Source organism: Pseudorca crassidens, unplaced genomic scaffold (assembly GCF_039906515.1).
Source record: "Pseudorca crassidens isolate mPseCra1 unplaced genomic scaffold, mPseCra1.hap1 Scaffold_64, whole genome shotgun sequence".
Taxonomy (NCBI): Eukaryota; Metazoa; Chordata; class Mammalia; order Artiodactyla; family Delphinidae; genus Pseudorca; species Pseudorca crassidens.
The window spans coordinates 242,582-268,446 of NW_027136316.1; the positions used below are offsets into that span (position 1 = coordinate 242,582).

The following is a 25,865-nucleotide window of genomic DNA, read 5'->3' on the forward strand; positions in this document are numbered from 1 at the left end:
GAGTATTTAATAACATTAAAAAAAACAAAAATGGACAAGATAGACATAAAAAGGGTCCAACTATATGTTGTCTACAAGAGACTCACTTCGAAGTAAGGACACTCATATGCTGAAAGTGAAAATATTGGAAGAGATATTGCATGAGAACACTAAGCACAGAGAAGAGGAGTGGCTTTTCTGCTTCTGCAGCTGAGCCTGTGGCCCCTACATTTCAGGGAGTAACCAGAGGCAGGGGGCAGGGGTAGGGGCTGGGGCACCCCTCCCACCCTCAGCCAGGGAAGTCAGAGGGACTTGGTCCCCCTCCCGAGTTCCATTCTTCCTCCAATGAGAATGGTGCTAATCAATAAGGACCAGGCTATAGAGCTGATTCACTTTGTTATAAAGCAGAAATTAACACACCAGTGTAAAGCAATTATACTCCAATAAAGTTAAAAATAAAGAAAAATAAAGACCTGGGGAAAAGAGATGGTCCCCGTGGAGAATGCCTATGTCCTAAGTTTATCTGCTGTCGGATTGGCTTGAGAGAGGGCAGGAGCTACATGATGTGTTCTCTCCCTTCAAATCCATTAAATTTTTCTTTCTTGATGCACACACACACACAGCCACACACACAAAAGGAGTATAAAGCCCATACATATAGAATGCTAAAGGGTTGGTCTATGAGCTTGAAAAGAGGGAAATAGAACACTTGAGGCCGACTGCAGCAATGTGTTTGTGTCTGTGCATGTGCATTACTAGGTGGAGGGTCCACAGTATCCATCAGATACTTAAGGGAGAACATATCTCCCAAGTGTTCTGGATTTTGTAAATTATCATAGGACGAGTCTTCAAGAAAAATCAGGTAGCTCTCTCCCACACCACTCACTAAAGTAACAAATATTTTTTGAGAGTCTCAAGGGATCCAGCATGTGGAATTTTCAGGAGACTAAGAGGTGAAACGTATAACATAACCACCTTCACCAAGTTTATAGCTCAGTGGAGGCAATAAGAATTAATATCTCACAGTTTTTCTATTTAAATATGACTCAGCGTTTAAGGTAATTTTTCTGCATCATGTCCACAGTGTCCCAGGACTGACGTCCTCCTCAAGCTCAGCACCTAGAACACAGATCTGATTGAGCTAAACTGGTGATGCACTTGCTTCCCAGCAAGGCTGTGGCCTCTAATGGCTGTCTCCTGTTCCTGTGTCCGTGGCCTGATCAGGATATGGGAGACACTTAGGTTGACTCCTCAGTGCGTTGTGTACCTTCCAAGGCCGAGAACTTGCTGAGCAAAACATAACTTCTTCACTTTTGTGAACACCTGGTCTCCAAAAGGCAGAAATATTTAGTGACAATGTACTGAGGACATAATTCCTTAGTCATTCCCTGACCTCCACTCTGTCACAGAGACATGCAAAACCACGGAATCAGGCTTATGGGTCATGACTTGGCTGTGTCAAGAAGTTCTAGGCCATGTGGGAAGACTCCTCTCTCCTCTGAGATTTCTGCTTCAACCAAAAGGGAGAGGCTTCCCTTCAGGTCTGAACTGAAACCCTATAAGTTCACATATTGAAGTCCAGACCCTTGTACCTCAGAATGTGACTGTATTTGGGAATAGGGCCTTAGGAGAGATGAAGTTAAAATGGGTCATATGGGTGAGCCCTAATCCAGAGCTGTGCCCCTATGAGAAGATTAGGACACAGCCATGCACACTCAGCTCATAGAGTTAAGTCCATCTGAGGATGCAGTAAGAATGCAGCCACCTGCGAGCAAGGGAGAGAGGCCTCAGAAGAAACTGAACCTGTAGACACCTTGATCTTGAACTCAAAGCCTCCAGAGCTGTGAGAAAATTAAGCCTCCCAGTCTCCACTTTTTCTGGCAACCCTAGCAAAACCCTAATACAGCTTTATTTCTCCTCTATCCTCTTTCTTGCAATAAAACTTATGAAAATAGCACCAAAAAACAAAGTGTATAAACTATTTGAAAGAAAAATGCAGGGGAGCCACTGCAGGGGCTGATGAACTACACATCCATTGATTCCCCTGGTTTTCTTTGTCTGTTACCAAAGTAAGGGAAAATAGTCAAAATCACCATGGAAGGCTTGAGTAGACATTTTAGAGAAGGCATAGCTCCATGGTAAAACAAACTTGACATGTACTCGGTAGAAATAGTAAATGCATTTTAATCCTTGGAGGTTTAAAAAATTCAATTTCTTGGATTTCTAGAGAGGTTGTAATCCATGTACATGGTTGAAGGTCCTGAAAATTGCATTACATTGTGCCCCGCACCGCCTCCCCCTCTTTGCCCAGGAGTCCCTGCCCTCCACAGGTAGCCATGTATCTGGTTTCCCACAGCAAACTTCCAGAGTGTCTTTATGTGCATACAGGCAAATATGAATATACATTTCTCCTTGGCACCCTAATTAAAAACACAAATAGAACACTAGGCACAGTGCTGTTATAGCTTGCTTTTATTCATTTGACAGTATTTTGCAAATTATCCTCTATCAAGACATCGTTTCCTGCACGACAGTGCACTGAATGGATGATGTACTATAATGCACTTTGCCAATCCACGTTGGGATGCACGCTGATATTCAATAATCTGTTTATATTACAAACAATGCAGCAATGCATAATTCTGCTGCTAGCAAATGTGTAGGGTATGTTTCTAAAGGATTTATAACCTAGAGTTTTTTTTTTTTTTTTTTTTGCAGTATGCAGGCCTCTCACTGTTGTGGCCTCTCCCATTGCAGAGCACAGGCTCCGGACGCGCAGGCTCAGCGGCCATGGCTCACGGGCCCAGCCGCTCCGCAGCATGTGGGATCTTCCCAGACCAGGGCACAAACCCGCATCCCCTGCATCGGCAGGCGGACTCTCAACCACTGCGCCACCAGGGAAGCCCCCTGGAGTGTTTTTAACAGCATTTGATAAGATACTCTGCTGCTGAATCCTTCTGTGGAGACTAGCAATGAGCCTTTCTCTTTCTGTAAACTGCAACTTATCATATCTATCCCCCCACATATCTTTAAGAATGCTTTCCAGCCTCTTGTACCATTCAGAACCCCTCCATAATCTTCTCAGCACCTCTCTTTATTCTCACACACGTCACAGCCTTACCTGGCACATACCTGCTGTCTCCACCTTGACCTCTGCCCATTTAGCAGCATTTAGAAATACTGAAAACCCCTCTTTGATCATCTCCAATTAATCAGCTACTGTGTGACTCAACTTTACTCAGTTTTATCACTAATTACAAACAATGGTAATTACAATGCTGTTGAGTAACGACAATAGTAATTTTCAGTTCTGTAGATCTCAGAATTTCTCACTTCACCAGTGTCTACACTAATGGATCTCCAAACAAATTCTCGTCACTGAATTGTTTCTTGCCAGGACAACGCTGTATGGTCTAGTCTTCCTTGCAGCAGCGGACGCCAGGTAACAACCAAATGGAGGAAAAACCACCGGTATAGATCTGGATGGCACGGAAGAGAAGGTGCGCCTCCACTCCTCCAAACTCATCCCCTCTGGCCCACCATAGGTCCCATTTCTCTCTCCGGGTTGTCTCCTCATCCACACGTGCGTTCAGAGGCCATTCCAGTACGAGATTCTCACGAGGAGCTTCTGACAACCGCGCCCACCCAGGACTGCGCATCGCCTCATGCCTCCACACGACCATCACCAGACGCCCCAGGCAGCTCCCCATTTCCCATTTGTTAGGCTTCTCCGACCACCAAGCCACAGGCGGAACCGTGGCTGCGCCTGGGGCGCCCTACCTCTCGCCCGCGACTTTCCTTGCTCTCACCTGTGGTGAGAGGACCTGGTCCACTCAAGCGCTTCGCCGACGTGGCCAACAGAAGTGGGACGCCGGTCACTCCCCCGTAGACGCAGCTCGGCCTGCAGGGGAATACCGTCTGCGCAGCCCCATGACCGCTTCTCGCGGATTTCGGAGAAAGTAGACGCAGGGGAGGAGCTCCACCACGGCGACAGGACCGGGACGCACCGTTTTCCCAAGGCGGCCAAGAAGCAGCACCGGGTGTCCTATTGGACGGGGCGTGGCGGTCCCGTGGGAAGGAGAACGTGGAGGACGTGAAGGCCGTGGTCCCACTTCCAGTGCCTCCTCGTTATGCCATTCGGGCCCTACCCACTGCGGAGAAAAACATATTTGGGAATAAGGGCAAACGGGATCAAGAGAGAAGGCCGGCGGAAACTTGTCGGCGTCCACGTCCGTAGGAGACTTTGAACCACTCCCAGGCGACACTTGTAAAGCGGAAGTACGACCACCGGGCCACACGGACGATTCCGGGGATGGATACCCTCTCTTGACCACGTGCTTCAAAGTGGGCGTTTCACGCGCAAGGGACACAAGGGAGTGGTGGTCGAACCGAGCCGACCCACCACTCAACGACTTCTAGGGAGCGCAGCGCCGGCCTCACACTACACATGTCTGCCCGTCCAAATCCCGCGAGAGCAGCAAGCGCCCATGCCCCGGAGACAGGGACCCAAGCGCGCCAGTAAACAAGCACATCGGGCCCTCCAACGGCCTCAACGCCCGTGCCTGGTGCGTTCACCACGTCCGGAGTGGGACGCTGGTGGACCGAAGTGGTAGAAAATGAACGCACCTAAAGTGACTCAGAAGGACGGACCATCAAGCCTCAAGCGCTCCGGAGGGCTCGCAAGAACCCCTCCCTACACAACGCGACGGGTGGCCCAGGTAGGGTCGAGTCCGCTCAGTTCCCGTGGCTGGAGGGCACGGGCGGTTGCTGGTCGACCAAGCCAGGCAACCCTCACAACTCACTAAGGAGCGCGGCAACGATCACAGCCTCGTAAACCTACACACCCAATCTCCAGCGACCGCAGGAGGAGCCCATGCCCCGCGACCACCGGGACAATCGCCACACGGATAGCCGGCGTCCCGGAACGCTGCCTCGCGCCCGGCGTCCGAATGTCAGCCCTCGCGAAGATCGCCGAAGCTCCGGAGACAAGGGACGTTATAAAAGCGGCCGCCAGGTGGCGCCCGACCACCGGCTCGAACGTCCCCGGGCCGGATCCCGATCGCCGAACGGCGAGGGTGCAGTGCCGGCCGCCCAAACGCCCGAGCTCGTCTCGGGGAGTCCGTCTCGGAGCTAGCGCCCGGCTCGGCACGACACGGCGCGACCCCGGCAGCAGACGGGAGACGAGGAGCTGGGAGGATGGTGCCGGGAGGCTGCCGCGAAGGAGACGCGCTCTTCACGCTATTCCTGGGCCGCCGGCCGCTGTAAACAAGGAAAATTCTGCAGGGGGATGGACTGCGTGAACTGTAAGCTGAAACCATGAACGTACCAATAGAAAACACGGACGACATTTTATTCTGTAATTGCAGAGTGGAGATGTTACTAAAACATAAAAACCAGAGCCCAGAAGCCATAGAGGAAATGATTGATAACTTGACCACCTTATTGATCTTTACATATTCCACAAGAAAAGTCAAATGACAAGAAGTGGGTAGGTGGGAATATTTGTGCAAATACATGTGTACTAAGAATATTGATATCAGTATTACTTAAGAACAGAACATTTAGAAAACAGCCATTGAGAGGGACCAGGTAAGTAAATTTCAAGTACATTCAGACAATACAGTATTATCACTTTGTGGTTTGGTTTATTGATATATTTTTTTTTAATGAGCTAGATGTATAGCTATTGACTTGGAAAAAATGTTGATGACAAGCTGTTTAATGAAAATAGCAAGTTTATATATATCTTTTGAAAAGAGTAAATGGAAAAGTAGAGGATTGGAATAGGTAAAGCGACTTTGCAAAACAAGAGTAAATTCCTCCTTACAGCCTGGAGTCAAGAACCAGAACGATGAGTGTGTCAGAAACAAACATGAGCCACACTTCCTGCTTTTCTGCCCCCTCCTTCCGCAGTCCTGGGACAGGCGGCTGGCATCTCAGCCCCTCAATGTCTCTCCTCCACCCACACCCAGAGCTACCTACAGGCAAGAAGAACTTTCACTCTGCAGGCCTGGCCTTCCTATGTCCTCAGCCTGTTTCCTCATATCAGGAACCCTTAGCAATTCACTTGGTTTGCCCAGTCGTCCATGCCAAGTGTTGCTGGTCCCAACCTACACCTGTACAGCCTTTCTCTCCAAAACCTTTGAGCTGATTTCCCAAGGGAAGAATATTCCCCTGGCATAGCAGGTATGAGCCAAGAGGAAAACTGGAAGTTCGCGCCTGGATCCATCATACAAATTTTGTGTGCACTCAACTCCCAAAGACACAAGAGCGACGGAGGGTCCACTGTATTGTTAGCGCAACATGGCCATTCTTTTCTTAAAACACGCAGGCTCAATCAGCAAGTCCAGCTGTGGCACGAAGAAAAAAGAAACACACACGCACACACACATATCGGCAGGTAATCCGTACTCCTGCCAGGTCTGAGGGTGGTGGGAGCAGAAAAGAGATCATTGTTGCCACTTCTTGGGTCCCCTGTGCTGACAAACCCTGGTTTTTGTATTGATGTCACTGGCGGGGAGTGAGGGCTTCGAGCTCCCTAATGTGTCATTTCCTGTCCAGTGCCCTACATTTCATTCTGTCTATCATACACTTTCTCCTCAATACACAGTTACAATTAAGAAAATAATAATCTGCATATGTTACATTCAATTTTCAAGTTTGAACAAAGGTGAAGAACACATAGGGAGGGACCTCCCTGGTGGCGCAGTGGTTGAGAGTCCACCTGCCAATGCAGGAAACATGGGTTTGATCTCTGGTCTGGGAGGATCCCACGTGCCGCGGAACGGCCAAGCCCGTGAGTCACAACTACTGAGCATGCGCGCCTGGAGCCCGTGATCAGCAATAAGAGGAGACACGGCAATGAGGAATCCGTGCCCCTCAACGAAGAGTAGCCCCCACTCGCAGCAAGTAGAGAAAGCCCGTGCTCAGCAACAAAGACCCAACACAGCCAAAAATAAATAAATAAATAGGAAACTCTTTAAAAAGAAAAGTACACATAGGATAATTGAGTTATTGTGAAGGAAGGAAATTTTATTTGTCTTCTTTTGTAGACTTAAAAATGTTCAAATATAGTCTATAAAAAGTTCAATATTTTAAAAATTAGAAATAGTAAACAATTCCTCATTACTCTTTATTGTCCAGCATCCACCTCCACCCCAGCACCTTTCACATCTGCTCCACCCCCCACCCCCCCACCCCCACCCTGGGTCTGCAAACTTGTTTCTCTCATTACTATCACCTGTGTTCACCACACACCTATGGCTGTTGTAGTCATTCACATGGTAATTAGGGAAGTTTTCTTTACTGAGGCTAAGGGCTGTATTTATTGTTTTTAGTGAAAATCTCTCCCATGTCTTCTGTGAAGTCACAGCATTAATGGAGTCTGGAACAAGTGGGTGTGAATGCCGGAAGGAGATTATTTCCACATCAGTCTCCCTAACAGGGTGGTGAACATAACTGGCATTAGTATTTCATGGGTGTACTTAGAAGATCCAAGCCAAAAGGAGAAACCTGACCATTTGGCAAAAGACGGACCAATTCAAGAATAAAAATAAGTCTCTTCTCACATGTTTCATTGTAAGGAACTCAGCCAACACTTGTCCGCCTCTGCATACTTATGCAGGGTCAGATGAAAAACTGAGCAGGTAAAGATGAGGAAAGGGAAAGCAACCAAGAGAATCCTGGCCTTTAAAGCATTGTTAGGCATTCCAGGCATGAATCCCCAGCCACTCACCTGGGAATGAGCTCTACCACCTAACCCCCAGGCATGTGTAGATATGGTGAACCCCCCTCTCTCCAGGGTCAACAATAAGGCAGTGTAGGCTACTGCACATAATCAAGACAGTAATATTTTCATTTACACATAAAACGTGAAAAACCTTGGGTGTTGTACTTTTATTAGAGCTACTTTTTCAGAGTTATTTCATTAATGTTCAGTTCCTAGGAGTTACACCAAACTGCAGGAAACCCGCACAATGATCAGTTGGGGAATGTTGACTCCACAGAAAGAACACCACTCTCAAATGTTTCATGAAATAATTCTTGATCAAACGCACCAGGATTTTTTCTCCAACACCCGCCCCAGTGCTTCAGAGGCCCCACCCTCCCTGCTGTGCCCTCTCCCCACACCCCGGATGCCCTTGCCCTCAGTCACCTTGGTTCCTCCCCATGTGGGAATCAAGCAACATGAGGGCCTCAACCCTATTGCTGCCCTCCATGGCCTTGGACCATGTGGCCAGGCCACTTTGGATCTACTTCATGGTGGGGAAAACAATCCAGGGACTCATGTCTTGTTGGAAGGTCTTGTCACACAAATCAGGGCTAAAAACCCCTTGCACAGGAAAGCAGCAGGAGTACGCACATCATAAGCCCACTGTTGGGTACCACAATCCACACAGAGCAGACACGCTCATCAAATATAGAGTGAAGTTTAATTTGGGGTGAAATTTAGTCGACACCTTCAGATACATTAGCGAAAGAGTAGGTGGAGTTCTGTCCTACTAAATGTCATGGGGAGAAATATTCTTCACTTCATAATATTTCTATAGGAAAGTATGTGTCAACTGTCAAGTGCTACCCAAGTCAATGTTAATCATTAACTACTGCATAGACAAATACTGATAATGTGTCATGAAGAGGGGTGGATCACAACCCTTTGATCCTGAGATTCTGAAAAGAGAAAACATTCCTTTTGAGACCATGTGATTGAGATTTACCTACGTTTGCTTATTTATCTTTAGTACAACCCTGTTACTTACAGATTAGTTACCTTTTAACAAGTAACATAAGCTAGGTTCTGAAATTTTGCTTATGTGAGAAGATCATGCAGCTAGAAAATGACAGAGCTAGAATTCAAACGTAGCTCAGGCTGTTTCTGAATCTCAAATTCCTAAATATACTGGTGTTGAGGTGTGGATCCCAGATTCAAATTTCACCTGGATATGTCGCCTATCAAATCAGTGGTTGGAATCCTCCCTGTTATCATAACACTTCCCCTCCAGTCTGTTCACACAATGACTACCGTGCTTAGGTTCTCCCAACACAGGAATCCTCCAGTGCATTGACCCAGCCTCCCGATCATTCCCATGTCTCCTGAGTTTTATGGAACAATTCTCAGGTCCCTCTGACCTCTCAGCACAGCTGATGATCAAGACCCCAATGAGAGATGACAAAAAACTCCTCTTCCTATGGCTGCATCTATCATACGTATCTCCCAATGAGTTTTATAAATATCTGCATCCTACCAGGACATGATCATAAACCATTCTCCCATGCTTTGCACACACTTTGAATGTTCCCCTTGTTTCTTTGAATCCCTGAAATTCTCACCTTCCCTCACTTTCAACAGTGTGTTCACCTCCTACAATGCAGATGAAGTAGAATATTCGAAGAAATGTGTCAGCTCACTGTCATGAAGTCAACACCTATTCCTGAATCTTCACCCATTGGCGATGCCGCTCCTGTTTAAACTGAAAGTCATTTCTACGCCTGGATAAGCCCATTTTTCTCAAATGAATCCCCTTCCCTCCTGTTCTCTGGAGGTTGTTTTATTATTAATTGTAAACTGAAGCTCTTCTACCAGCGAACACCCCTCTCTTCCCAGTCCATTCCCTTTCATCTTTTTCAGTTTCTTCATTCTTGAAACAAAATCTCTGAACCAATTTTTCTCTAGTTCCTGCCCAATGAATTTCCTCTTTCCAAAGTAAACTGAAAGAGCAGTGCAGGATTAGTGACAATCTCTGGGCGCCCCTCCCACAGTTTGATTTACTAGGGTTGATCTCCCTGTTACTGTTGACTTGCGTATACATAAACCTTTATAACATTATAGTTATCTCTCCGTGATTAAATCCAATGAATGTTTCTCAGTATTTTACTTGAACCCAAGCAGAATTGGACTATGACCTCCGTCAGGAAATTTATATTTCCAAGGTCCTCTGACATCACAAACTCCCCACTGCCTTTAAACTAGTCAGTTCCTGCCAGTGTACTGTGCGCAGTTCTCCTCAAACAATACTATTTCAACATCTCAAGACTCCATTCTAGCCCTCTTCTCTCTTTTTACTATATACACCATCTTCGAAAACTGTTATAATTATTCAGTCTTCTCCTGTTACCACTATGATAATAATGCGTAAAAACGAATGCTAGATTTCATTTCTGACGTCTCATCCATAATTGCATGGGAAGCGGACACCTACAATGAAATGTATATCAGACAGAAGCCAGGAACTTCCTCCCCAAATAAAAACTACTACTCCTCTCGTCTGCAGTTTCAGATAGCGGCTCCACTAATTATTTGGGGCTCAGTCATTGACATAACGTCCCAGAACCATACAAACAGAACCAAGCATCGATTTTATCTCTACAATGAGCGCTCTCGTCTCTGTTCATCTCCTCCCTGATATACACATACATAGTTCCAGCTACACTTATACCACTTCACTTTCAGGTTAAATGTCAGTGCCTCAGAGATTCCTTCTTTAAATTACTAGCTAAGTAACTCTCCTCTCTCTGTTGTCTTGAATAGAACCTACAGGCAACACCCGTAATATTTCATGATATCTCTACTCATCATTTTTTTTTCTTTTCTTTTTTTCCTGTTTTCCTCTCTGGACAAATTGCAGAAAAGTAAACCGTAGAGTCATAAAGCAAGTTTCTCTTGACTATTACATAAGGATTGTAAATGCACAGAAATTCCATGTACACAGTAACCTAATCTACTCTCAGATGGCCTGTGACCAATGTTCTTTAATCAAATTAAATAACTATCTTTAAATTAATAATTCTTTGAATAATAAATGACTTTGATTCCTCCTGGGGAAAATTTTATTTAGTCATCACCAGAAACAAAATGTGTAGGAAAACTGTGTTTGTGTCTTTACTTAAGTATGCAACAACCACACTCCTGAGTTCAAAGTTTTAGTCTCTTTCTATAGAATCAGGCATAGAATTGTCTGTGGGCTCCTGTTAATAGATCTGATAACCTCATATATTGTATAATCATAAAGAAAGAACTCCTTTAATCTGGATGCCAATCAGGATAAATCTAATCAAGGAACAACTTCCCTAACACAAACTTTTCCTTCTCAACACGTTAACCACTTAGATACATGTAAGGATAGTATAAGAGATTCCTTTAATTTGCTAATATTCTAAAAACCTCCAAAACCAGTCTTGATGCTTTGGCCGGAGATCTCACTGTTTTGTGAATTGTGGCCAGTTCTGGGAAGAGAATTGCAGCTGGAGGATTAGTCTTTATATAAATATGTTTAACGTACAAACAGCCCATCAGGCTGTTGGTTTTGTGTGGCTTTATATAAGGACTGGTGTTGTTTGATGATATCAAACATTCAAGGAAGATATTTTTAGGGTTTTATAGCATTTGTATTTTAATACCAAGGTAAATAATAATTAGATTATAATCAATTACATGAAGTTTCCAGGGAGGCAGGAGAGAAAAGAATACAATTGGAGAAATTGGGCTTGGTCAAGGAAGAGATGATTCCTCATTTCTTACTATGGGCTTGGGAATAAACCGTGAGGAATATTTGTAGATTTTGTGACAGTGAGCTGAAGAATGTCCTCAAATTATCTGATTAATGTGTCTAGTAGAAGGTGGTCCCTTTTGTGAAAAGTGGCGAAAGTACTGAGAATGATTAAAAATCAAAAGATATAGAGAATGTCTGAAATATTTGTGAGGCATAGAATAAGACTTAATCATCTAGATATAGTACAATGGCCAGCGATATTTGAAAGATGTTGGGAGATTTGTGAACCCTACCAGATTTAATATCCTAGTTAGATTCAGTCATGGAAGAAGCAGGTACTTGGAGCCCTCCAAGATTGGAATCTTGACCAGCAAATGTGATGAATTTGGAAGGAATATGGAAAGAGGAATATGGAAATTGTTGGTCTTCATAACGATATGTTGAAATTACTTGATTTGATTAATTTGGAATAAAAATGAAGACTATTGGCACACATGTTAGGAGAGTGGGGTCAGTGCACTGGAGGTTCTCCTAGCATTTGGGGCGAGGGAGGAAAGTGACTAATAACTTGGAATATCATGGGTTAATTACCTTTAAAAACTCTTTGATTTTTATTTCCTAATAAATAAATTTGGGATACTAATATTTCCCTTATGAGAAGGAGTAGCCAAAGTCTTCTTAGTTTGACCGTGGGAAACAAGATTACTCCTCTTTTCTCATAGGCCAGTTCACATTTGCAGTGGGGTGGTTGTTCACTCCCAGGTAAAGATTTATGGGTTCATGACTCTTAGGTCTGGAAACTCTAGATAGGGTTCAAGTCTCATGGCTTTCTTCTCTTTCCTTGGATTTTCCTGCTTAGAGTAAACAGTGTCTCTGAGAGAGAATACTAGCAGCTGAGTTCTTGGCAATGTGTCCCCAGGTGAGTGGGGACTTGTTCTTTCTCCTGAAGTGGTAACTCTCTTTCCAGTGGATAGAAGGGGTCACCACTTGGACTGAGTGCTCTAAGTGTATCCTGGTGGAAGTCAAGGCTCTGAGCACTAGTCCTGTCATCTGGCGTCTCTGTGAGTATCGTGGAGTAGGGCAAGGGCTAATACAGCAACCATCTCCTTTCCAACATTTACACTGACGTGCTCCAGACTCCATGAAGGCTGTGATGGTAAAGTGAGCACATGAGAGGTTGTATTTCTCTCCGCTCAGCCATGGGTTTGACGGGGGTGTGACTCACTCCATAAGCGAGTCTGCGATGCAGTGAGCTCTGTCATGTGATGGACACAAGTGGAAGGATGAGCAAGAACAGAAGTTCAAGGTCTGGAAGGGGAGGAGGTGTGTGGACAGGTGAGATCTATACGTCCAGGGTCAGAGCTGCTAGCTAGAGGGCTGTTCTGGGCTGAGGGGGCAGGAGAAAGAGAAGAAGCCCTTCAGCAGGACTGGCCCAGAGAGGACAGTGGAGCCAAATTTGCTTTTTTTTCTTTGTTTTTCCAATTTTTAATCTGTTTTCTGAGAATACAATTGACTATTTTGAAAACTCTAAAAAGTCACAACAAAATATGCCCTTTCATTCTTGTTCCAAACCAGCCATTTTCCCCCTGTTTAGGAACCTTTGTTCAGAAACTGGAAGCACTTTACAGAAATCATTTTTTCCTTAATTGGTGCATTGAGTAGGATATAGTAGGTAGAGGAACACTTAGGAAATCGTGACGATATGTGAAGCCCTGGAGAGCCCTGGACCATCGAGAGTCTCCGATTAGTCTCTGAGCAGGGAAGACAGGAGGAAACTACAGGAGAGACCATGATAGTCAAAGTGGTGAGGTCCCAGGAAACGAGGAGGGAAAGAGGGACCTCAACCCACAGGAAAGGTCAGTTGGGGATCATCTTACAGTTTGGCAACCCCGGGACCACTGGCTTGTAAAGTTGAGCCCGTCTGTCCTCATATCTGGTGATGAATGAATGGTCTCTGTCGAGGTTAGGTAGGCAGCAACTGCGGACCCCAAGTTGTATATACAGTCTGTTCACTCACACAAAATGGTGGACATTGTATCAAGGCTCTCTGACATTTTAATGACTCATTCACCTGTAGCTTTTATTTATTGGGTTTTGTTATGTTCAAACATGTCATGTCAGCTCATTTAATCACTCAGCTCTCTTGAGAGGTTATTAAAGTATTTCCCACATGAGAACAGTGAGGTTTGTATTGGGGAATACTTTGCTGTAGTCACTGCTGAAAAGTGGCGGAACATGTATATTGCCTGTCTTGTGCTAAGTCTGTAGATTTAACTGAAAGTAGTGGGGAGCAGGGATATTTATGAATCCCCAAGTACATGTTTTTTAATTGCCAGTCAGCTCACAGTTAACATTCTGTTGTGGACTGTGCAGGTTATTTCACACCACCCCTCATGTGATGGTCCTTTACCATGAAAGTCACTCTGTATTCAGAGTGTGCCCATCTCTGTGATGCACATGAAAGACATATGCCAAGTCAGCCCAGAAGAACATTGGATTTGATGTCAAACAGGTTTGAGCTTTTGATACACACAGCTGACTTTTCTCAGTACTGTCACCCTCGACCATCACCTCTGAACATTTGGGGAAAGTGGGCAGCCTGAACCAGAATGTCCTGCATGATTTTAGGAATCAGTGACTTTCAAGACCTGTGACTGTGAACTTCATCCAGAACTGGGGTAATGTCAATTGCAGGTTTCTTTGAGTGAAATGTCTCTGGAATCTTGTTGAAGTCAATGTGGAAAAATCCCTCCGATGGTGTCACAATTCTGTGAACGTATCAATCTTATTAATCTAACCTTCTGCATATTCCTTGGCCTTAGAGGAAAGGATGGCTCTGTGGCTACTGGTGCTAAACGTCAACGCAGCGCCCATTGTTTCAGTCTCTCCCTTTTGGTGCTTTTCCTCATCTTTATCTCGCCAACATCCCATCCATTTTATTTTTCGTTTGTTTTACCCTTAAAGATATATGCTAATTGTCAATATCTTATAATATGTTTCCAATTTCTTATATATTGCTCCATTTCATACTTTTTCTCTCTGTTAAAGATCAACATTTTAAAAATGTTCACAGACAGTAGCTTCAGGAAGAAGCCATTTATCTGAAGGTCAATAGTAAGTTCATGGGGATAAACCCCGCTGTCCACATTAGAGACATGATCTTAGGGTAAGAGGAATTCAGCCCAACCATCTGACTGAAAGTTGACTTAAACCCTGGCCTGGCAGAGGCTTTTGAATAGTTTGCATTTGGAACCATTTTTCCCCCCCAAAAAAACTGTACCTTGAGTTTCAAAAGGGCAGTTGCTTAAATGTAGCTCGTGTATATAGTGTTTGAAAAATAAAGAAGACCGAAAACTTAATCAGAAAACGATGGCAGTGAGAGGCTACAAAATAGAAAAATCTATGTGAATTCAGCAAAGTGAGACTCTATGTGAATATAAGTAACATGGTGGGGGGGTAGTTAGTGGAGACCATCACTGAGGGAGCAGCCTAGAATTCATGTGTAGAGAACTAAAGAAATGAATTTTATGTGAGCAAACTTTTAACAGTCTTTCCTTTCCTTATCAATAGCAGAGACTTCACACTGGAGAAGAGCCCACTGAATGTAACAAATATGAGGAGATTTCACATAGAATTCAACTATCACGCCACATGAGTGACCTCTCAGAGGACAGAAACCCTATGCTTGCAATCAATTTGGAAGAGCCTTCAGCCTTTATTCATCATTGAATTAACATAAGATAATTTATACTGGAGTGAAACCATGCAGGTCTCATCAATGTGAGAAGGCTTGTAGACAATGCTGTAACCTTAGATGTCATGAGAAAACTCACCCTGAAGTGAGCCCCTATATATGTTATAAATGTGGAAGGTAGTTTAGCTGGAGCCTCATATTTAAATACACCAGAAACTCACACTGGAGAGAACACTTAATGAGATAAATGTGGGACACACTTCAGCAGAGCCTTAACTTTTATTCACACTGATGAACTCACAAGGTGAGAAGGCCTGTGTCTCAAAACACTGTAAAACCTGGTGCCTCAATTATTCTATTCCATTTATATTTTCTATTAATGTGCCTCTCGTGACTTAAAATTGAATTACAAATACATTTAATTTTTCACAAGAGTCCTAGTCCTAGAGAATTTGTGGACCCGACCATGAAAATTCCAAGAATTCAGTCAGGCAGGGATTTATTCCTGCAACAGAATTTTTTATCCAAAATGTTTTCCCCCCACCTAGAACAGATAGATATGTCAGAATGAAGAAGGTGGAAGATCATTCCAGAAACACAATATTGTAAAGCAACTATACCCCCAATAAATAAAATAAGGTAAGATAAAATAAGATAAATCATTGGAGACATGGAGAGTTCCATTTTCAGATTTGGAGAGTGTAGGGGCTTCCTGATAAGGTCGGGCTCCTCTTCAGGTACATTGCTTTTACTTTGTTGGCCTAAAAACATTCATTATAACCCTAAAGTCCACGGATGTCTAATGGGTGAAAGCATGGTATTGTAGGGGTCTATAAAGCATGGGATGTTACCTGCAACATTTGTGTGTCTGTGCTCCTGTCTGTGTACATGCACACGCACACACACAAACGTGCAAGCAAGGCAGAGAACATATAGCATCCATCTGATCCTAAAGAGAAAATGTGAGTCTGGAATCAATGGTATAAATGTGTCATCAGGAGAGAGAGCATCTAAGTTACCTCAGTCATTAATTTATCAAATTTTCAATTATTAATGAATATTTACTGAAAGCTTCCAGGATTTCAGAACTTGGCTTGTTATGAGGACTAAATTGTAAATAATACAATGTTCCTATCTTCGTAGAACTCTACATTCTAACGCAGTCAATTCAAATACACTGCAATATAAAATTTCTGATATTGAAAATCAAACATACATAAGGGTTTACAAATTGTGTAACTAAAAAATGTTTGCTACTATTTACAAAGAAAAGTTGCCACTTTAAAAAATAAAATTGAGATTTATAACTGTCATTATAGATCTTTGGAAGGTCAAAAATTTTCAAAAAGACTGGGCTTTTAAAAAATATTTTACAAAATTCTGAACCTTTGAAAAGCTATTCTGCAAGATTTGGGAAGAATAAACATAGATTTCCCTTTCTAACAGCCAAGATAATTGTTCAAAATATTATGAAATAAGTATTTTAAATTAACTGTTCAATTACAAAATACACTTTTGAAAATCAATAATGTTTTTTATTAGAATACAAAAACTGCTGCACATGCCCACTAAAATTCCATTTAGCATCCATTTTAATCGAGATTCAATGGGGCACCATTTTATTTATTCATTTATCTTCTTCCAGTTTTACTGAGATATTACTGACATAGAGCACAGAATAACTTTACAGTGTATAATGATTTGACTTACATATGCTATGAAATGATTATCACACTAAATTTAGTGAACATTCATCATCTCATATAGATACAAAATTAGCGAAATAGAACAATGTGTTTTTCTTGTGATGGGAACCCTTATAATTTATTCTCTTAACCAGTTTTATGTGTAGGAGACAGAAGTATTTATTACCTTTAACATGTGCTATATTGCATCCCTGGTACTTCATCTCTCGGCTGGACGCTTGCAGTTTGGGCCACCTTCATCCAGTCCCACCCCTTCCCACGCCTGCCTCTGTGGACCACAAATTGGACTGTTATTGGATGAGTTTGTTTGCTTGTTGGTTGGCTGTTGAAATATAACTGATCTACAACACTATGTTACTTCTTGTTACACAACAGAGTAATTTGGAATTACTATACATTTCAAAATGAGCACCGGGTCTTCTGCTTGGGGAAGGGCCAGGGCACCGTCGCGTCTGAGGCCCTGGGCCCCGCCGCCAAGCTCAGGGACAGGCCACTGTCTGCGGAGGACGAGGCAGCCTCCGGGTGCCAGAGGATATGCTGGCATCACGCCCCTTCTCTCTGTCCTCTGACCCCAAGTTCCCTCGGCGACGGCAGAGACAGCGGGCTGAGATGTACGCCTAGGGAGGGAAGCAGGTGCTGTTCCGGCCCCGCGGGGCAGAGCCCGGCCGGTGGGATGCCCTCTGCCGGGCCGAGGACCCGCTCTACTGTCCGTGATGCTCCTATGACTGCCGCTTCCCCTGAGCGCAGAGAAGCGGGACAGTCTCCTGGGCCTGCAGGCCGCCACGCTCCTCTCCTCGCAGCCTCCAAGTCTCCTGCCACGCATCCAGCACCTGCGACGTCAGCGAGGGGGGCGGGAGCTCGTGCGGGGATGGACCCAGCCGCAATCGCCGCCCCAGCCCGGAGCCCTGTCGTGTGCTCCGCCCGACACACGGTCGCTCCTTCCCGGACCTGCCGACCGAGCTGCAGGAGGAGCCGTGGAGACACTGACGCCAGAGGGGCCGTCGGGTTTTCTGGACCGGTCCTGGGACACCAGGCCGCTTCCACTTCTGGCTCCACGTGCTTCCCGGTCTGTAACTTAATAGCCGAAGGACGCAGCGCCGGGACGCTTCGCTGGCTGCACGTTGCGCGCAGGGTCGGCACTGGAATAACAGCGCGGTGGTCAACTACACAGTGCACCCCGCGTGCTACTTCTTTGATCTTTGTCTCTGGTGTGAAAGGGCTCAGATTTCCCATCCTGGGCAACAGAAATGTTCTTTATAAATGTTTTGTAGAAGATGTTCTGTCCCCTACCAAAATAAGATATTTGGTGACTTGAACTGTCAGAGTCATCCGCTGATGTTGGCCGTGAGGTTGAAGAGCAGGTCACTGCCGCAACCACATTTGGGTGCACAGAACCCACAACAGCTGTCAGACTCTGGTCATTAGCCCTCAGAGAAGGTGGACCCGTAGCGGCTGGACTCCAAGCCAGGGGTGGGGCTGGAAAGGTGGCTTCTGTCCCTCTGGGAGCCACAGAAGTTAGCGGTGAATTGATGGATGAGGATCTGTGCCCAGCAAATAACTATTGCTCGGAACTCTTTGCTCCCATGCATGCGGCCGGACAGGGAGCACAGGGTCAGGACAGTCTCACTCACTGCTGGTGGCTGGGGACGCCAACAGGAGGGGACCATACATGAGCAGGGGGCGCACCCTGGGGGAGGAGTAAGTCCTCTCCCATCTTGGGCAGATTTTGGTAACTTGTTTTTTGCTTTGATTGTAGTTTTCATCTTTTGTGGCGGAGGGCTAGTACAATCAATTCGTTTTGAAATGCTGGTCTCCAAGGAGGGATGTTTGCACTGTAATTCGAGAGAACAAGCCATTGCATCCTACATCCCATTGGCCAAATTCCACACCCAGCTTGTGCTGGTAGGAACTGCAAGCTAAGAGTGGTTTTTATATATATATATGGCTGAAAATAATTCATAAAAACATTATTTGCAACCCACAAAAATTATATAGCATTCAAATTTCCTTGTCAATAAATAATGTTTTATTGAAACACAGTTATACTCCTTTATTTACGTTTTACTGTAGCTGCTTTTTGGCTACAATGACTGAGATGAGTAGAAATAACAGACATCCTATGACGAATCTAAAATATTTACTCTCTGGTCCTTTACACAAGTTTGCCAACCCCTGCTCTGGAAAAGCGGGAAAAAAATTTTTTTGACACTCATATGCTGGGATTTATACTTTTAAAACAGTTAAACTTTTAGCGAATTTTCTCCCTGGAAACAAACTTTAGGTAGATGTAAATATGTTAAATTACTCTCAGTAATCTCAGTTAGAATAAACACTAATTCACAATTATTCCTGCACTGAGGAAGGGAATCCACCTGCAGATAATTTTATTTTCATCTCAGAAATAATCACAAATTAGTGTAACTAAAACCTAGCACCCACACAAATTAACATCAACTGCATAAACTGCTAGATATTTCTGAGCCTCAAAATAGGACATTGTAAGCCATAAAAGTATTTACTTTAAATTTTGGTTTGGCGACATCTCTTGCCTGTGGCAGTGTTTACCAAAGTTAATTGATCACAGAGAATTTCATCAAGAATCATTTTCTAATAGAAAACTATCAAGAGTTAATGCACTATAATTCACACTGGAGTAAAATAAACCAGAAAACAATCATATTGATGAAACAATGAATATGTAATTTACATAAGAATATAAAAATGTATAACAACAAAAAAAATCACTTATTACCTTATTTTCTGTTATTAAATATAAAAACATATTATGCAACTTCCAGGTATTCTTGCATCTGGTAAGCCATTTCTTTCTTAAAAGGGCATTATTGCATAATGAAACATATAGGTAAATGCATTTTTAGATTTTTATTTTGTATTTAGGAATACATTTAACTTCAAATTTACCAATAGTGTATATAATCGCATTGGGACTCTATACACTACAGAACACCCTGGGAAATTCTAGATTTTATGATAATAATGTGTTATTTTGGATTGCTTTGGGTTATCAAAAAAAATAGAAAGAAATTAACAGCCCAATATAAAGAGGAAGATAGCAATCCTCTTGTCTGTTATCCTTTAAAATGGTATCCGGTTGAATTTTGAATAAAATGGATAATGAAAGGAATTTTAACAGGCACGTACAGGGAATTTTTATCCTTATAAAAATCGGTACTGATTTTCAAACATATAGTTTTGAATTCTGACAATTTAAAAAATACTTGTTTTGGAATATAGAGAAGAGCAAACCTGGTTATTAAGACAGGAAACCTAGCTTTGCTCTCCCCAATTCATGTAGAGAAGATTTTCCAAAATTGAGAATTTTGTAAAATATTTTTACTGACCAGTATTTCTAAAAATATATAACTTTTCAAAGTTCCAGAATTGAGACTGTTTTAAATGTCAATTTTATTTTATGAAGTGCCAACTTTTTATTGTAGACCAGTAGTGATATTTTGTGACTATACAATGTATGAACATGTCTTTTTTTAATGTCAGAAATTTTGTTTTGCAATTTATCCTTATTGCTTGCGTTAGAATATAGAGTTCTATGAAGAGAAAGGCGTTCTGCTATTTATGTTTAATCATCATAACAATCCAGGTTCTGAAATATTGGAAGTTCTCATTAAATATTTAATAATTAAAAGTTTATAAATGAATGAACAGGGTGATTTATCTTATTTTTCTCCTGCATGAATCCTTTATGCTAATAATTCCTGAATCGCATTTTCCCTTTATGATCAGATAGTTGTTACACTGTTCCTCCCTTGAATGGGTGTCTGTGTGTGCGTTCAGATGCATGTACACACAGTAATGTTGCAGGTAACATCATGGGTTTTTAAAAAAATTTTTTTAAGATTTTTTTATTGATGTGGACCATTTTAAAAGTTTTTATTGACTTTGTTACAATATTGTTACTGTTTTATGTTTTGGTTTTTTGGCTGCGAGGCATGTGAGATCTTAGCTCCCCGACCAAGGATCGAACCCGCACTCCCTGCATTGGAAGGTGAAGTCTTAACCTCTGGAATGCTAGGAAAGTCCCCATGATGGGCTTTATAGGCCCTAGAATACCATTTCTCAACCCATTAGACTTCAATGGACCTCTGGGTTATAACGAATGTTTTGGCCAACAAAGAAAAAGAAATTGAACTGAAAAAGGTCCAGAACTCATCAGGCAGCCTGTACACTCTCCCTAGCTAGCCTTCTTGAAGGTTTAATTGACAAAATAGACGTTGTCTCTATGGTGATCTTTCTCCCGGAACATTTTTTAGTACAATTTTTCTACATCAAAGAGTAAAGCTTTAAAGGTAGACTTACCAATGGCTCTGTGAGGGATCTCCTTTATGTTTACATGATTTACTATATGCACCCCTCAATGTTCTAATACATTCTTAAAGTAGAACTCTTTTTATGTCTTCAAAGATCTTTCACCTTCTCAGTCCTGAAGATATCTATCTGTTCTTTTTGGACAAAACAAACAAAGAAACCCTTGGCTACAAAATGCTATGTAGGGGTTAAACCACCATCTGACTCTGAATTCTTGAGTTCTTCCTGTCCATGTACCCACAATTATTCACCTTTCTTTAAATATAATTAATGTATACATTTTTTTAAGTCATACGAGAAATAGTAAATGAACGTTAAGTAATAGAATTAATTGAAGCAGCAGAGGTTAATCACAAAGTATGTGTGTATTTATTCTTGAAGCCATTCATCCGGAATGCGTATAAGGATATTTGGACCCTAATGTACGAGTTAACACACATCATACTATGTTTTATATTTTCAGTTAACATTCATCGTTGTTTCCTGATTGATCCCAGTCTTTGTAATTATGATTATAATTTTATAAAGTCAGAAAGTGTCTAACTGATCAACAGTGACAGAGTATTAACAGAAAATGGATTCATTCTTACTTATCACAATATTTCATGGTTTTGAATGACACATACCCACTCAGTAGCGCTTATGTATTTGCAAATCCTGATCTACTGAAGCAGGTTTGCTTTGTTTCTTCTTACTTGATACTGAATATTGCTTGCAGCACTTCTCAAAACCCTTCACCATCTACATCTTTATACTGTATATTTAATAATAAGACAATTGCTGAAGGACTGAATTATTGACTCAATTGCATGCTAACACATTCTTTATAGACTATTTTCCCAGTATGAGTTTTCTGATGAATAGCAAGTGAAAGATTTTCCACATTGTCTTTAGAATTGGCATCTCCTCAGTGTGAGCACATTCTTGTTCAGTCAGGAATGAGGAATCACTGAATAATGTCCTTCCTTCATTACATTGAGACTATTTTTTCGGTGTGAACCCTCTCACGTCTAATGACTCCATGACTAATGGAACTGTAGCATTCATTTCATTGGATTTCTTCTACAGCAGTGATTAGATGGCTTACACCAAGAGGGCTCTCCTCGTAGTAAACCTTGGGATGTCTTCTCTACTGTGTCAGGGATGCAGTCCACTCTGAGTTCTCTGTGTATACTGAGGCTGGAGCTCCAACTGAAGGCTCTTCCACCATGATTACAGGGTCAGGTTTTCTCTCCACATGACTTTCCTGGTGGTTTAAAAGGGATAATTTCTGGCTGAAGGCTCAATGTCCTTGATTACAGACACAGGGTTTCTACTCAGTATGAATTCGCTGGTGTTGATAAAAGTGGGAGCTCTGGGTAAAGGCTGCACCACATGGATTCCAGACATAGGGTGGCTCTCCTGTAAGTTTTCTAGTGCGTATAAGCGTGAGAGCTGCGTTTAAAGGCTTTTCCACATTCATTGCATTTGTAGGCTTTCTCATTAGTGTGAATTATCCCCCATGACTAAGGTTATGGCTTTGACTAAGTGTTTTCTCACATAAATGATATTCCTTGTGGTTTCTCTCCTGTGTGAATGTGCTCATGTTATTGAAGCGTTGGAGGGTCACTGAAAGCTCTTCCACAGTCATTCCAAACATAGGGCTTTTCTCCCGTGTGAGTTTATTGGTGTGAATAAAAGTCAGCTCTCTCGCTGCATTACCTTTATAAGGTTCGTCTTCTCCAGTGTGAGCTGTTGGTGTATAAATGCGAGGCTTCAGCTGAATTATTTCCCACGTTCAGGACATTTGCAAGAGTCACTCCAGAGTGCACTCTCTCGTGTTGTCTAAGGTTGGAGGGTGACTAAAAACCTTCCACATTCTGAGATCTGCATGGTTTCCCTCTAGTATAATTAGCTTATGTTAATTCAGTGGTGAATAACGGCTGAAGTCTCCCATTCAGGCTGAAAGTGTAACACACGTGGAGTTAAGGTTGTTGTATGTGACATGTCCTCATATTCATTGCATTCAGTGGGCTCTTCTCCAGCATGAAATCCCCGCTATTGACAAGGAAAGAGAGGCTGTTAAAAATTGCTCACATAATAATCATTCAGTCATCTCTCTACATGTGACTTCTAGGCAGCTTCTCAGTGATGGTCTTCACTGAAAATCTCCCCATGTTAGTTACATTCACAGGTAATGTTACTTTGCGGAATTCACACAGATTTTCTATCTGGTAAACCCTCACTGGTCATAGCTTTCTGATTAAGATTTAGGTCTTCTTTATGTTTCAAACACTATATCCAGGAGCTATGTTTAATCAATTACCTTTTCATTGAAGACCAGGTTAGTGTTTGACATGTAATGTCAAAAGACATGGGTCCTCAGATTGTTCCATCCTCCATTAAATTGATAGAAAATCTCCTGGCCACATGGCCAAGGACATGGAGAGCAGAGCTAGGGTTGAGTCTCTGATGTTACTGATTCCCACATGGGGAGGAACCAAGGTGACTAAGGGCAAGGGCATCCGGGGTGGTGGTGGGTGCACCAGGGGTGCTAAAGGCCTGTAATTGGTGTTGGAGAACAAATGATGGTGTCTTTCACCAAGAATTATTAAATAAGAATTTTGTGAGAGGTGTCCTTGCTGTGGAGACAGGACTCTCCAGGAGACCATGATAAGGGTTACCTGGGAATTAGTGTTAATCCTAGGAACTGAATATTAATAAACTAATAACTCTGAACAGTAAGTCCAATCAAAGTATAACACCCCATAACTTGCATTGTTTTCTGCAAAATGAGGATATTATATTCTCCCTACATGCCGAGTAGCCAATGCAGCCTTGTTCTTGACCATGGGAGGAAAAAGCGTTCCTTCTGTCTGCGCATGCCTGTGGGTAAGGTGGCAGGGGTCACTCCCAGCTGAGTGGTTGGGGATTGATGCTTGATATATCTAACAATACTCTGAAAGGCTGGGTTCTCATGGCTGTTTTCTCTTTCTTCAGATTTATCTGCTTGATTTCCGGATTGTCCCTGCATAAGGATGCAGAGGAGCGCAGATGGTGGCAGAGTTCCTGATAATGAAACAACAGGTGAGAAAAAAATTATTTTGATTCCTGAATTGATCCATCTTTTGCCAAGTGGTCAGGTTTCTACTTTGGGTCCAGATCTTCTAAGTGCACCCAGGAAATATTAACGCCAGTTATGTTCACCACCCTTTTAGGGATATGGCAGGTCAGGGACCAATGTAGAAACACTCTCTTTCCGAACATTTACTTTCACTTGCTCCAGCCTCCATTAAGGCTGTGACCTCACAGAAGACGGGAGAGGTTTTTACCTTCTCTTTTTTTAAAGGTCATCCCTTGGGCTCAGTGGCCTCCTTCATCATGTTACTGGCTGCAGTGGACTTAGGAATGCGGTGAACACAGGGGATAGAGAATGACTCAGAACAGAAATCTCTACGTCAGTGGGGAGCAAGCGTTTCATCAGGTGAGTCCTGTGTTATAGGTGCTGGGGTGAATGGACGCTTGGTGAGAGATAGCAATAAAGAATCAATTATTTTTCCTAATTTTAAAATGTTTAACTTTCTACAGACTACTCATAAACATTTTGATAGTTTTATAAAGATAAATGTAAGTTCCTTAGCAAAGTTATTCACATAACTCTGTTCCTTTGTGTTGTTAACCTTCATTCAAATTAGAAAGTTGAATGCAATGTCTGCAGATTCTTATTTTCTTAATTGTGACTGTGTATGGAGGAGAAGGGGCATAGTACATAGAACAAAGTGTAGAGCACTGGGCAGCAAATGACAGTCTGGGGAGCTCCAAGACCTCACTCCCACACAGATACATCAGTAAAACAACCAGGATCTGCCTGAATGAGCTGGGATTCTAGCCCAGGGAACCCCAGAGGTGGGAACAATGGGCTTTCTGCTCCCACCATTGCCAGCCCTGGTAAGTGTTCCTATTAGACCCGGGGATGTGTGTGTGTGTGTGTGTGTGTGTGTGTCTGTTTGTTTCTTCTTCCTGACACCCCTGGACTTGCCGAGTGTGCATCACTGTTTCATGAAAACTATGCTCATGTGGTGCTAAAGTTATAAGACCCTCTCAGTCTTGTATCTTCCTGTGTTGGATACATAAAATTTATGTAATAGGTCCAGCTGCAAATGTTCAGTTTTCTCCTTGGCTCCTACCTGCAATGGCATGGGGATGTCTTCTTTGGGAAAGCAGCTCTAGACTCATGGAGAGAAGAGCTGCACAGGTGTAGGGTGGGCAGAGATAATTGGAGCAACCAAGTGAATTGCTAAGGTCTCCTGATAAGGAGGTAACAGGCTGGGCACTAAGGGAACCCAAGTCTTCTGAGTCAGGGTTCTGACTGCAGAATTCTCCACATTAGCGTGAGGAGCGCCTCTCCTTCGCGGCAGCCTCCTGCCCAAATCTTCCCAGCCCCGCCCGCTGCTGGGGTCGCGTCATGCCAGGCCGAGCCTAACCAACAGGGAGCTCCTAGGCGGATGGCCCGAGACGATCTCGAGCGTTTGGGCGGTCGGAGCTGATCCCTCGCCGGCCAGCGATCAGAATCCATCACGCTGACGTACGAGCCCGTTGTCGGGAGCCACCTGGCGGACGCTTTTATATTGTCCCTTCCCTCCTGAGCTTTGGCGACCTTCGCGAGGTATGTGA

At 43.2% G+C, this 25,865-nt stretch overlaps 2 long non-coding RNA genes across 6 annotated transcripts in view; one reads left to right on the forward strand and one right to left on the reverse strand.

The window, feature by feature from the left end:
- The window catches only part of LOC137218232 (uncharacterized), a 1,013,945-nt gene that overhangs the window by 143,465 nt on the left and 844,615 nt on the right, over positions 1-25,865 (reverse strand). The window lies entirely within an intron of this gene.
- The window catches only part of LOC137218228 (uncharacterized), a 53,416-nt gene that overhangs the window by 25,558 nt on the left and 1,993 nt on the right, over positions 1-25,865 (forward strand). For 2 of the 5 annotated variants that reach the window (XR_010940539.1, XR_010940542.1), the window contains 3 exons: positions 2,698-5,568; positions 24,192-24,278; positions 24,541-24,675. This is a non-coding gene — a long non-coding RNA (uncharacterized lncRNA). The remainder of the gene's footprint in view (positions 1-2,697; positions 5,569-24,191; positions 24,279-24,540; positions 24,676-25,865) is intronic. The other 3 variants (XR_010940541.1, XR_010940543.1, XR_010940540.1) reach the window with 2 other exon arrangements.